The sequence below is a fragment of the Corvus moneduloides genome, chromosome 1 (genome assembly GCF_009650955.1).
Source record: "Corvus moneduloides isolate bCorMon1 chromosome 1, bCorMon1.pri, whole genome shotgun sequence".
In the NCBI taxonomy this organism is placed as follows: domain Eukaryota; kingdom Metazoa; phylum Chordata; class Aves; order Passeriformes; family Corvidae; genus Corvus; species Corvus moneduloides.
In genome coordinates, this window is record NC_045476.1 from 112111766 (window position 1) to 112126971 (window position 15206).

The window sequence follows — 15206 nt, forward strand, 5'->3', positions numbered from 1 at the left end:
GTCGTTCAGAGATAGATTCCTCCACATGTACATTTTGTATGTTATGCTGGTCATCAGCATGGCTTGTCAAGATCTTGCTTTTGCAGATGATAGGACAACCTAAACATTAACAGCAATTCCTTGACTTCTTCTTGCTCTTTACATTTGAAATAAAATTATCAGGTAGTTCTCAGACCAGCCTTAGCAAACGACAGGAAAACCTGTCATTTTGATTTGATATTATTTTCTGTATCATTGTTCCAATACAAGTACAAATGAATTAGGCGTGGCAGTGGGAAGGTACAGCTTCAAACATATGAGAGGATATCTCACTTGAGATGCTGTCTCTCCCAAGACATGGAAATGTGTAATGTGGGTATTAAAGAATACATATTCCTTTCTAGAGCACGTATTCCTTTCTACGGTGCCAGACAGGGAAAGAGTTGTGACAGACCTAGAAGGAAATAAAGCATCTGCCTGTATCACACAGGTAAACTAAATATTTGTCTCTAAAAAGAGATTTAATGTGGAAAAGAAGGTCTTTACACCCCGAGGTCTAGGAGTTGAAATAACCCAAACAGATGGGTTTGAAGGATGTAACCCTAAAAGAAAGCTATAGCAAACAACAGATGTATAGCAGATTTACCAGGTTGTACTAAAAGCAGGAGAAGTAATTTGGAACTGAAAATTTACTATTTGTTTGCACTCTGAGAACCAAACTTGTGAACAGTACTTGTTAGATATGTTACTCTTGTTATTAAAAGAGTTGGAGTCTGACTTGAAGCCAGATGAGAAAACGGAAAGGAATTCTGCTGGGGCAAGTTTTGTTCGGGTGGCAAACAGAATTCTGCAATTTCCCATTTCTAGATACAACCTTTTGAGGTTTTAATAAACTTTATACAGAATGTATACCTTCCACTGTTAGCAGGAACTGCAACTATCTCTTGAAGCCCGCTTGCTCTTTAAAACCTTATGTCCCCAAATGTTTCAGGAAACTGTTTGCATAGTATTTCTTTAAAGTATGATCTTGCCTCAGAATTTTACTTCAGAAGACCAATGTTCCTTTAAACAGGATTTTTCCATCCAATATCTGGCAGTAACCCAAAGCAAATCACTAGAAATACAATATGAGAGCAGCCTCCTAATTACAGCAATGAAAACCAAGGCCTATGAACACCACAGATCTTTGCGGGCCTGAACTGGTGAGGTTTATTTCACCATGTGAAGGTAATTCATGAGGCAAAAATGCTTTAACTTTGTTAATATTTTTTTCTTCCCTGTGAAACTGTAAATACACAATCTAGAAGCTCCTGACCACACCTCTATGTTTAAGCCAGTGTATTGAATACAAATGGTATATCTGGCATGATGTTTGCTGACTTATTTCATGCTGGCACACTGCAAAAAGAGAGGAAGGAATAACAATTAAGCTCATCATCAGTATAGTATATGGTTTGTTTTACTATACTTCTTGAACACCCAGTCATGGTTCAGGACTTCATTTTGCAAGATACGCATGCAGAACAAGAATGTGGATTCTTCCACCAAACAGCTTACAGGCAATGCAAGAGAGGTCTGGGTGAAGACACCTAGGTGAATAGAAAGGGATGTGAGGGATAAAGGATCCCATTGCACATTGCTTGTCTACTATGAAGAGTTTTGAAAGGGGAAGTTTTAGGCAGGACAACAGAAATACTTTATTTGTGTTTATAGAGAATTTCCAGAAAAAACTCAATATAGTCCCACAATGACTGAGAAAAAACCTAAGGTAAACTAAGAGAAATTATGATGCATATTTTGATGGCTGGACTAGTGACAGGACATGATTGTGGGGGCCAATGATGCAAGAAACTGAACTGTACCAAGGTGGAATGGAGACAGAGGTCACAGAGAGTTTTATTCAGGGAAGACACAAACTCGATAATCATCATTGTGGGGCATTTTTAGATAAGCTTATAAGGATGAGGAAATGGGCAGTTATAGTCACCCATCAACGAGGTCACTGACATCTGAGCATGAGGGGCCTTGAGAAGAGGAAAAAGATATTCAATAGAGAGCAGTAAGTCAAAATTAAGGACAGTGTTCTAAAGGGTCCACATACCAGGTATCCAGGAGATAATAAGAGAAGGGTCAGGTGAGATCAAGTGCTGTGAAAGTCAGAGAGGGTGAGAGTATTTGAAAATAAGAAGACTGCAAAGTAAAAGCTGTCACATCCTCTCTCTGGTCCTTCTGAACTAGTGATCTTATGAGAGGGAAAAGGCACCCAAGTTTTACTTGAGTTACTGCTTACGTGAAACTCCTGTGAGCAACATATTGTATGTTCAGGAAAAGAAAATTAATTAGCTGAGCTAATTCATAACCATGAATTAATTCATGGTTAAATTGCTCCTGCAAAACAAGCAAGCACAAAAGTTTTTAAAAGTGTGTTAGAGGGCTGCAACAGAATATTGCTGAATCAAAGCAGCCTGCAATGCCTAAGGCTGTTATGACATATTTAGCCTTTGTATTGATAATACATAATCCTGTGGATCTTTAACTGTCACAGCAAAACATACAAACATATATAGTACTGTTAGCACTTAGTGTAGTAGGCTAATAGACAACATACAGATCCAAAGCTCTAACAGATGCTCTGACTTGTGTGGTGCATGAAATACTTAAATATTTTGATCATTAGCAGCCTCTTCTTGGGTATCACACACAGTCTTGGGCACCACGATATGGAAAAGACATAAAGCTGTCAGGGAGCATCCAAAGGAGGGGCATGAAACCGTTGAAGGATCTGGAGGAGAAGCCTTATGAGGAGCAGCTGAAGTAATTTGGTTTGTCCAGTCTGGAGAAGAGGAGACTGACAGGAGACCTCATTGCAGTCTACAACACGTCACAAAGGGAAGCAGAGGCACAGCTTCTTCTCTGAGAGGGTGTTTGATCACTGGAATAGCTCAGGGAAGTGGTCAAAGCACCAAGCCTGACAGAGTTCAAGAAGCATTTGGACAATGCTCTCAGGCACATGGTGTGATTTTTGGGGTGTCCTGTGCAGGGCCAGGTGTTGGACTCAATGATGTCTGTGTGTCCCTTTCAAGTCAAGATATTCCGTGATTCTAATATTCTGTGATTAATTTACCAAGCTGTATGGTCTTAATCTAATGAATTTACTTTTTCTTTTCTTTTTAATATACAGCCACGCCTGACCTTTTCAAGCTAGAGGGCTAACAAAGGCTATCTCAGGTTATTGTGAAACAAGATGTCAATTATATTAGCAGATGAGAAACCCTGAGAATTGTATAGCACTTATATTTGGTGATCTTAAAACAAACAAAATATTCCCGCTCTTTTTCTCTAAATTTGGCTTTGGACAGTTACAACACAGCTAAGTGCAGATTATATGTGGTACAATATCTCCTGAGAAGCATTGGCCATCCCAAGTGCCAAAGGCACCACATGGATTAAAAGTGAAATGATGGTTTCTGGAATCTTTTGTGGATGTCATATACCTAAATAGAGGGGCTTCTGCTGCTGAAGTGAATGACATCTACGGAACCTATGTCAACATAAGAGGTGAAGTTTACAGCTGCTGTCATTTCACTCTCACTCCTGCTGTGTTTCAGTCTGTTTGAAAGACATTTCTGAAATCAGGGCTTGTACTGTTAAGGTACCAATTGTATGGCCTAAAAAACTTCAAGTACGTGCTGGAATTGGTCTCACAGGTACTGAGGGGAGAAATTTGCAGAATGGTGTCATGATTTAAGTCAGAAGAAAGAGCTACATTCTCTCATATGGGTGTATTTGAAGCAAGAGTTATTCTAGCGCTTTGATTTGCTTAAATGTGTATGGAAACCTACTTGTTGTCATTTTAACAGCTGTGAAAGCATGGTATTGCATGCACCTAAGGCTGACAAAAAGAACTTGGCTTTACTTCTATTAATAACAATATACCTTATTAACACAAGTGAAAGTCTGGAAAATGCTGCAGTTAAAAAGTATCTCTAGCTTAAAATGTGCACAAATAACCCCAATTATCATTTCAGTGAGTGGCACCATGATGGACAGCACTGACCAGCATGTGGAAAATTATGTTTTGACTATGATAAGCTCAGAGAATGAGAATCAATATGCAATAGCAGTGTACCACACACCTGCTTTATTTGCACATATGTCCCCCCAACAGGTAGGAACATCCACAATGGCTAATTGCATTTGATTTAAGGAGTGATGGTAATTGGGATGGAAAAGTCTATGAATGGACAGAATCTATTTTAAAGCACTCCATAGGCTTTCCATTGACTTCACCTGCATGGCACCCACTATTAAAGGGTGATCCAGACTGGCAATATTACTTTCTGTTAATTGGCCTACTTGGCAGAGAGCAGGCAGAGCCATTACATTAATACAAGGAAAATTGTTCTCCTCTATCCTCTCCATCCCTTCCTCGTTCGGTTTATGTTACACACAGATACTGGGACCAAGAAGGGGCTGTAAGAGTTGCTCCTGAACTGTACACATCTATTATGGTATCTATGCAAGGTTTTTGAGAAATTGCTGTGTCTTCATTGGTATGAAAGTTGGGCGATTGGTGACTTAGTTGTGAAATTCCTCCAGGGTTTTTCAAGAAGTTATTTTAGCATGTGTTTCTCTTCCACATTTATGAGACCACCTGGCTGCTTTCATGTCAAAATAAAACATGAAGGGAGACTGCAAAAGATAGAAAGCAGAAAGTAATGCTTAACCATCTACCTTGAATTCTATTAATAAATTCAGATTGAACGGTAAATGCAGATTAGTTAAGTTGACAATGCATAAAATAATCAGAGTGTAATTTTTCAAATTCTGCTGCAAATGTACTCGAAGTGATTAATGTAACTCTACCTAATTTTAAAGTCATAGCACATTTCAAGCCAAAAGGCTTCTTGTACATCACAGACTGTAGCTGTATCACTCACAGCTTTGGCTGAGATGTCAGTGGGCATTTAAGTCCAAAGTATGCATGAGGTAAAGCCGAATGAGTAATGTTTGGGATGAGCATAAGGCATGATTGTTATTAATCTCTTCATACTGAGACTGAGCAATGTTCGCTTGCTCCAAGTAATTTGGCAGTCACAGCTGCTGTGGAAATATTTATATGTGCTCTGCGAGAAAGACTCTAGCAGTCTGTAGTTATAAAACATAAATTGTTCAAACCAGGCAAATGCAACTTCTACTTATTTCCATGGGACTAATAATTCACACAAGCCTGTAATTTATTGCAAGCTATGTCTCCTGTATTTCCTGCAACTTGTACAGTACTGAAGCACAGCCCCTGCTGTGGCTGCAAAGTCCATGTGCTGTTGAATTCGTGTATCAGTTTGAAAAACACACACACACATACTGGGCACTCAAGCAGATGAACGATTCTTGATCAAACAAGCCGGTACGAATAGCCCATTTTGGCAGAAATTTTGACAATCCTGTGGCTGAACAATGAACGCTGTTCTCAGACCAGATCCAACTGTACATCATTGCACTAGGAGCAATGGCACACCACAGCCAGTTATCACTCTAGCATGCAGTAGCTACATCCCATGGATTTTTTCTGATTTTCCAACCCCTTTTATATAAACTCTTCAGACTGGAAAATCCATAGGTTTCCTGCCTCAGCCAGAAGGACTTATCAGTGCTATAACTTCTTGCTGCAGCAGGCAAACTGCAAATTAAATTGTTTGCCATACCTGTTGCACAATACTTTTTTTATGCAGTAGTCATTACACTTCTTATTTTGTTAACTGTGTTTACCTATGTTCCCAAGGACATACATTATCCCTGGGGATCTTGTACATTAGTTGAATGCATCTAAGCCATTATCTCAAAAGTCAAAGGCAGATTATTTTGCCATAGGTTAAGCATTACAAGCTACAGTGTATTGGGTTATTTTCACGCTTCTGCAATGGTAGCAAAGCCAACATACAGCTATTAGGGTGCCCTGAAACACCACTGAAGAGTGCTGTGTTTAAAGTCAATATAGAAACACAGGCAGATCTGAGCTTCAGAGAGCCATATTACTATGTTTTTTGAAACTAGACTTCACAGGAAACTAGCTGGAAAAAAAAGGAATTGGTGGAGTATGCTGTGGTAATACCAGACTTTTAAAGAAAACAAAACAAAGCCAATGACCACAACAAAAAAAAACCCCAAACCACACCAGAAAACAACCAACCAAACACAACAACAACAACAAATCTCCAAACCCTAGTCTCTTTGCTTGGAATATTCTATTCTGGCAATTCCTTATCTCAATTGACACAAAGGATGCAGTCCTAAAAAGGCAAAATGAATAAGTCTCCACAAAGAGGGGAGAACTTAAACTATTGTATATGTCATTGCTTGTGGGCACCTGTTGTATCTGTCGCTATGGTCCACACTGACAGTGGAGGAAAGTGTTTTGTTGGCCACTAAATATTATTTGCTCATAGCTGCATATGTTTTTTTGCAGTCCAGCAAATACTGAGGGCTCTTCCAAGCCTCTGGAAGATGCTGAGTAGCCAAGGAACAATAGAAGGAGCAGAAAAGGAAGAGCTGCTTAAGTTATGTTAAGTTAGTATTTCCTGCACATCATTGCTTTGATATACTTCTCTTTAGATCTCTTAGCAATTTAAAAAACTGTGGCAAGGCAACTTGTTGAAGACTGCACAACAGAAGATGCATCGATCATAGTTGAAATCTTACCATCCTTAACAGATACCCCTTTTCCTTCTGGATATGTTTTTGACTTCAAAGTCAGAACCTTTAATTTGTATATATTCAGGAGATTATTTAAAGGGAAATGGCTGGTATATACAAAGTAAGTGATTGGCAACTATTGTCCCTTAGCTGTCCTACCTAGTTTTCATTTCATTTGACACTCATTTCTGATCTTATGTAAAGCTATTTCAGGTGTTTCTGAGATGATGAAAATCATTCTTATGTTCAGCTTATATACTTGCATATCAGTAAAGGTTTCTCTGTAGCCACCAAATCCCACAACCAACAGTTAACGTCTCTTCATACTGAAGAATCGTGAGGTCCAAAAATAATAAGAGGATATTTTTTCTTTTGGTCAAACAATTAGCCACGTGATATAAAGATGAAGCTTATACTAAAAAGGAACAACATGGAAGGAGATCCAGACTAGCTGACAGCGGATTGCTTTTGTTTTAAACAGTACAACTAGTAGGATTTGGTATAATCATTGTCTTTATTCCACATTGTTCACACTGTGTAGCACATGATGATACAAGTAGCCTCAATGCATTAAATAGAAGTAATAAATTAAACACTGCTTTTGCAAAATGCAGTCCTAAGAAAGCAGACAAGGCAGTAATAATACTTATACTGATTCTAATGCAGGATTTTCATTTTTCCAAACTCTCATTAAACAAAATGGAGAGCCGGGGTTTTTTTCATCTCCCAAGAAATGAGACTGATGATTTACAGTAATAGCTTTGGATTTATCAGAATAAAACTCCACTACATCTGAAGAGACCTGGGATGTGTTCAGTGCTATCTTTAATACAGCTTGACAGTGTCTCCCATGGAAATCAATGGGAGCCATTCTAGGTACTTTAGTGGATATTGGATGTGATCTCTGAACACCATGGCATTTGAAAACAGCCTGAAAAATAGAGGAACACACTAAAAAAACAACCAAACAAAAAAAATGCAGGCTTACGTTTTTCTTTCATACTCTAACATCAAACTTTTTAATGTTCTTGAGACTCCTATGAGACAAAGGCAGGCAACATGATAAATAAAAACTCCCTTTCCCCTCTCCCCTAAAAATGCACTTCTACTACTACTTTAATTTGGTAAATTTATTTCCTAGATTCTTTGTAAAGTACAGACCCTTAGAGAAGGATATTTTTCAATGGGTTTAAAAGACTATTTCATAGCTTTATGCATTTTTCGCAATCCAAATTTTATATTTTTTTCTGTATATGAAGTGATGTGTTCAAAACTCAATGTTAGTCAGTAAGCCAGTTTTATCTATGCATTGCATTACAAATTATGGGTTCACATCTACTTCCCTAATGAGGGGCAATATTCCTACTGACTGTGAGGAGAATGAGCTCAAGCAAATTGCTGGGCAGCAATTTTTCCCAGATTCATTCCTTTTCCTAACAGGCTTGTGGTAGTCTCAATATGTTTGTATGCATCTCAGGTAACACACATAAATACCAGAAAGAAAATCGTCCTTGCAAAAATCCATTGTATTCTGCAACTGGGCAGTGACCAATGTCCTGTATCTGCATTTATGAACAGAATATTGGTTCTTAATATGCAGGATCATGCCCTCTCCATAACTGGCTGCCTTTCAGAATAGGCATTTTGATGGCCTAATGGGGTATCCTCTCTCCTTGAAGACCATGTATTTTCATTAACTTGACATTGATTCAAAGTGCTTTTTATTCTGCCAGCTCTTTATAAAATTATTTGTTCATTGCACCCCTCGCTAAGGGCTGACCCACATAAAAGGGGTAGGAAAAGAATAGCCTGATTTCTAGAAATTTAGGATTAGAGCTTTGGTAATCTGAGCGACTGAGCAGTTAAGACTGCATCCTAATGTAAATACACAGAGGATCATAGTGAAGATTACTAAAGTAACCTAAATTCTTCCTTCTTTATCCTTGGAGTGCTTAACTTCAAAGCATTACTTTTCTTTTAATGCAGGCTTTTGGCAGTTGCAGTGTTTCACAGACTGGCAAGCCAAAAAGAACTACTATAACCATCTAATTTGACCTCCTATATAAAACAGGACACAATGTGACTTGCTGCTGTTACTTTGAGCCAATTAACTAGCATGTGACTAAGCATAACTTTGAAAGGCATTCATTTTTTCACTTGAGGATTTTGAGAGATGAAGAATCCATTCGTTTTCTTGCTGGTTTATTCCAACAGTTAATCATTCCCTCTGTTCAAAAAAAAGTATGATTCATTGCTTATCTGAATGGTTTCCTGGTCACAGCTTCCAGCTACAGGCAATTCAAGTCTTTGGGCTAAAGATCCCTTTACTCACTCAGTATTTTCTCTCCATTAAGTGTCTTAGTCTCTGTAATCAAGCCATCCTAATGCATACTCGTTGAGGAAGCTAAATAACTTGTAGTTCTGAAGTCTCTCACTCTAAAACACTCCCTGCAGCCCACCAAATGGGAACCAGAACATGGGAACCAGAAATGTGCTGTATTTAAGCAGGAAATGAGAGACTGATATCTGTCATGAGTCGAAATCAAAATCATGCACACCTACCTCAGCTTACCTAGATATATCTATATATCTAGATATCTAGATATATATCTATTCATTTTCTTAGGCAAAAATTATGCAGCCTTCTTGGGACAGGTACAGACCTATTAGATATATGAGACTAATTCTATATTATGATATCTGCTACATTCTGCAAAACATTAAATACAGAAGAAAACACTGCACAACAACAAGGCCTGCTGCCACTGGTAGTAGAAGTAAAGCAGATGGCAAGGAGAACACTTTACCACCTGCCACTGTTCTAAACTCAGGATCTATTGTAGAAACACTGGTCCTTCACCCAAGGATGTTCAGGCCATCCTAAGCCAGGAGGACCCTGCTAGTGCTGTTGCCTTTACTAGATCTGTGTCAGTCAAACCTTAGATTTCATCTTCCTACTGCTGCTATATTTTCTGCATTTGTGGCTGCTAGACAAGATTCCACCTTCTGCAGTATTCCTACAACCATGTGGTAAAAAACATCAGTAAAAAGTGATATTTAAAACAGTCTTATTGCTACTACAAATGAATCACATCTCAGAGTTGCCTGAAGGCAATGGGTAAGGCTTGTTCTTCGAAAGGAAAAGGTTATAAGCAAGAGTAAGCACCAGAAGAACTTCAATTTCTCTTTCTGTTTGCTATTACTGTATGTATGCCTGCCATTAGAAGGAAACTAGTTTAAATAACTGACATTACAGACAAAATTATTCTTTTTCCTGGACAGCTATTGCCACCTTTAATATAACAAAGAGACTGTCAGTTCAGAGAAGAGAAATGGATACCAAAGTTACTCTTTCTTTTTCTGTGCTTTTAATGACTGGTAATGAAGGCTGTGTGTTTGTCCATGGAACTGAAAAGCCAGACCTTAGTTCCTTAATGTTGTATGACATCAGGATAACTATTTTAGCTTTCTAGGCTGATTTATTCCCCTAAAATTAATCAAACACTTCTCCCATTATCTAAATATTTCTTACTCTTGAACAGGTTACAATTAGTTATATTTAACTGTTTCAACAGTGCACAGAGGGTTTTTTTTGCTTCTAGCCAGAGTACAGTTCAGCTCAAATGATTTTCTGTGGTTATGGTGGGATTGGGGTTTTGTTGGTGATATGTTATTCCAGTGATCTTTAATGACTTAGCTGTTAGATGAGATCATTTCTGAATTCTACTTTCATTATCATAAAATTGTTTCCATGCTTTCCGTAAATATTCAGATTCAATAGTGAGATTGAAAATGCAGGTGTTAACAGTCTAAAATCTTTCTGATCTCCTTGGAAGAAGGGGCTGATGAAGGCTTGAAATGTACAAACTGAAATAGTCAGTAGAAGTGCTTTCCATTCTAAAATTCACACTTTTAAAATGTAAAAGTCTGTGGTCATTAGCAAAAGTGCAGAAAACTCAATAAGCTTCACATAAGATGTCACACGTAAAGCCGCACAGCTTGTTCATTGTAATGAAACTTTCCACCTCTCCTTAAGGATATGAATGCGAAAATATGCTCAACTGCTTGGGAAAATATCAGCAGATAAGTGACTGCAATGAACTAGTGAAGCAAGCAGCTCTACCACCTAGAAGCAGGCAAGCTGTCTTCTAAGGGGAGCCTGATTCCTCTCTACTGATTACTCTCTACAGTTTGTGTGAGGTTTATGAAGGCAGGAATACTGGTCATCCAGTGATGTGAAACTATCAGATATTGCTTTTATTTTTTTTACAGACCATTGACTAACAAATACAGCAATGGGGAATTAAATGGGTTGCTCTTGCTGGAAACAATAAACATCTAACTGTTTTAAAAAACAGTGAGGTTGACAAAGAATAAGGTTGGAGGGGACTGAGGGCTGTAGCTGTGAGACGACTGATTTTTCAATTATAGTCTATCCATAATTATGAGGAACAGTTTCCAATATTCAAACACAAGATAAAGGCTTGGATTTTTACAAAATAAATACATCACAGTAAACAGTACTTGTTTGCATTTGGCAAGCTTGGCTCCTTTCAGAAAATGCAGACTATGCCATGTCCAAATGATTCTATCATTAGGAAAAATGTCTTCAGTAAAAAGGCCATCAAGTATTGAAACAAGCTGCTCAGGGAAGTGGTTGAATCACCATCCTGGAGGGATTTAAAAGACATGTAGGTGTGGCAGCTAGAGGGTTTAGTGGTGGACTTGTCTGTGATGGCTTAAGAATTGGACTCAGCAATCTTAGAGGTCTCTTCCACCCTAAACAATTCTATGATAAAAATTCACATGTGAATAAAAATCATTTTCACATAACCATGATAAGATCCATGATATCTTGGTAACTACAACTCCAGCTCAAAAAGGAGTTAAATTGTTCTGCTCTGCCCATTCTCGCGCCAGCGAATAACTCATCCAAAAAAATTTTTCTGCCCTACTTACACAAACAAACTGGACAGCATGTAAATAATTCACAGAATGGCAGTCTCTCCTATTAAATGCATACTGACAGACTCTGCCAGGAACATGAAGCATGGCTGAAACTAAAACCACTGTATAGGGCCAGGTCATATATGTAGTCTGTAAATCAAAAATGCACCTGACCTGTGAATGAGAAATTTGTTCTTTTTTGATAGATGAAGAAGCTGTTATACTCTTGTGGACATACTGTTTCTTAGCAGTATGTTATACTCTTAGCAGGTCTGCAGTACAAGCAGGAATCAAGCACAGATACAGCTCTCACCTAGTAAGCATTAAGTAATTCACCTACAAGCCTTCTATTCCTCGTATATATTACACCCTTAAAGCTCAAGAAATATCTAGGTTAAGAATGAATGTGTAATTTTAGACTTTTGTCCATTTGATACCATTTTTACCTAGAATGAAGCATCAAGATACATATACTCCTTCTTCTTTCTCCTCTGGGACCTCTCACATCTGTTCAGTGCTTTCTTTCCATTGGATGCTGTAAATGACAGTAGACATTGCTACTCCCTAAAGTCTCTACCTGTAGGATTTCTTAGCTTCAGCACCAGAATACAGGATCACAGCTGAATCAGGTAGGAAGACAACGACATAAAAGTAAGGAAACACAGAGAGAACCATGGGGAAGGAAGAGAAAGTTAAGTTTCATGATATTCTTTTGGCACTGGGCATTGGAAAGTGAAAGTGGCATTCATCCTTCTTCACTCACTGTCTATATGGTTCCAATAAAATAAGGGTGCCAACAAAGTCAAGAATTGGGCCTAGAATAAGGTAAATGACAATGAAAGATAAAGAGAAAGAAAAAAAGGAAAAATAGGAGGATGAGTGAAATATAGGGGAGTAATAGATAAAAATAGTAAAGAAATAAAGTCCAAACCCCAAAGCATGAAAAAATATATACCCCATAAAAGGGGTAGAGGGGATAGGGATGGGACATGGAAACAGAGAGGATATTAACAGGGATAGTAGTAGGGCGTGTGTAATTATGCAAGTTACAGCTAGACCTGACTAGACTATGGGATGCCTTGTGCATGCAGAGAGTATGAACTGCCACGTTCATATGGCCACATCTTTTTACTGACCACAATTCTTGACACTTCTGTGTCTCCATGCATTACTATACCTGACTGTAGACAAACACAACACAATGTGTAGCAGAATTAATTGGTAAGAAAAGTATAGAATTAGAATTAAAATTAAAATTCTACTTAGAATAAAACAGTATTAAGTAAGATTTTACACATCAGGTTCTCCAAAGAGGACTCGTGTCCCTTCAGGCATAGGCGCAAACTGCAAACTCCAAGTGTTGTTCAGTTATTCGGAGGGTGGCATGGCCTCTCGCCATCCCTGTTTGTACAGCTTAGCCAGGGGCTGTGCCACCAACCTCCATCATCCATGCTCCACTCCTCCCCAGTTGTCTCCACTATTTCCTCTTTTGTGGGGATACTTGAAAATACAGGCGCGAGTAAGTGATGCGAAAACATGACTAACTCACACACAAATTTCTACCGGGAAATTTGCCAGGTTGCTATGGGAAACACACACTGCAAGGAGCATCTGCTCCCTGACTTTCCTCCTCTGTCCTAGCACATTCACTTACACTCTCAGGAGGACTCACTGTCCTCGCTGATGCATGGGAATATGCTAACAGGGTCCAGGACTCCCTTTCACAAATACTGGATTGTTTGTATCTTCACCTTGTTTTGTGCACTCGGCCTGACAAGAAAGCTGACCCATGGAAAGTAAACATGGAAAATCCATGTCCTTGTGTGATGACCAATTCTGCCAGGCTGAGATACAATTTCAACGCATGAAAACTGGCCATAATAATATCACATTGCTTTTATCATCATTTGGAACTCAGACAGGCTTTATAAACCTAACCATTTCAAACATGCAGGAATCCACTGACACTTAATACACATTTTACACCAGTCACCACTTAGAAAGCGTTAGATGCAAAGCTTCAGTCTTCCCTGCATGCCATCTCCTATGCATCATGCCACAAAGTGGCACTTGTCATTTTTCACTCCTGTTACACAATTTTCTAAACAAAACAAGCACGTCCTACAAAAGACTCTTTTTCCTTACAGATATCCCTGCAATCCAAACAGTCTGGAAACAGCCTGTTGGTTCAACATATCCACAGCATCTACAGTCTAGTTCATCAGAAAGGAAAACAGCAAAACTGCTTCAAAGCCTAAATGTTAATCTGTGCTAGCTGGGTACAGGCTACTTTAATAAGAAGAGTGTTTCAGTCAGATACATGATTCAAACACTTTTTCTGCAGACGGGTATTTTCTAATAAATTGAAAAAATACTTGGTTTTGGCAACAGACATGACAACATATATTAGCCCACAGACATGCTAGTAGAGATGCAAGGGTTTTTATTCTTATGCTTCACCTTCAATAATACATATTTTCAATCCCAGGCCTTTTCATCCAGAATTTCTGTGACATTTGCCTTTTGTCTCTTATTTCCAAAACCTAGTGCAACATTCATATGTAATGAAAAATATGACATACTGTATTGGGTTTGTGTGGCAACGTTTTGGTAGTGAGGGGGAAAACAGAGGTGGCTTCTATGAGAAGGACTAGAAGCTTCCCGTGTCTGAAAGAGCCAATACCAGAAAAATCCAAGACAGCCCCACTGCTGGCCGATGCTGAGCCCATCATTGATGGTGCTAGTGCCTCTGGAATAACATGGTTAAGAAGGGGGGGCAAAAACTGCAACAGAGAGAGAGGAGGGAGAATACATGAAAGAAGCATCTGTGCATACACAAGGTACATGAAGAAGGAGGGGAACGAGGTGCTCGGCACTGGAGCTGAGATTCCCCTGTAGCTCTTGGAGAAGACCACGGTGAGGCAGTCAGTTGCTCTGCAGCTCATGGAGATCCATGGTGCAGCAGATATTCACCTGCAGCCCATGGAGAACCCCCAACTGGAGCAGGTAGAAGCCCAAATGAAGCTGTGACCCTGTGGGAAACCTACACTGGAGCAGGCTTTTGACAGCTGTGGAGCCATGGAGAGAGGAGTCCACACTGGAGCAGGTTTGCTGACAGAACTTGTGACCCTGGACTGGAGCTGTCTGTACTTGAAGGACTGCGTCCCATGGGAAGGGTCCCATGCTGGAGCAGTTTGTGAAGAACTGCAGCCCATGGGAAGCACTCATGTTGAAGAAGTTTATGGAGGGCTGTCACCTGTGGAAGGGATCCCATGCTGGTGAACAGGGAAAGAGTTTTGAGGAGTGCTCTCCCTGAGAAGGAAGGAGCAGCAGAAACAATGTACAATGAACTGACCCCAGTCCCCATTCCCCTGTGCTACTGGCAGGGAGAAGGAGGGAGAGAGAATTTGGGAGCAAAGTTAAGCCTGGGAAGAAGGGAGAGGTGGAGGAAAGGTGTTTTCAGATTCAGCTTTTGTTTCTCATTACCCTATTCTGATTTGACTGATAATAAATTAAAATAATTTCCTCAAGTTAAGACTGTTTTGCCCATAACAGTAATTGGTGAGTGATCTCTCCCTGCCCTTATA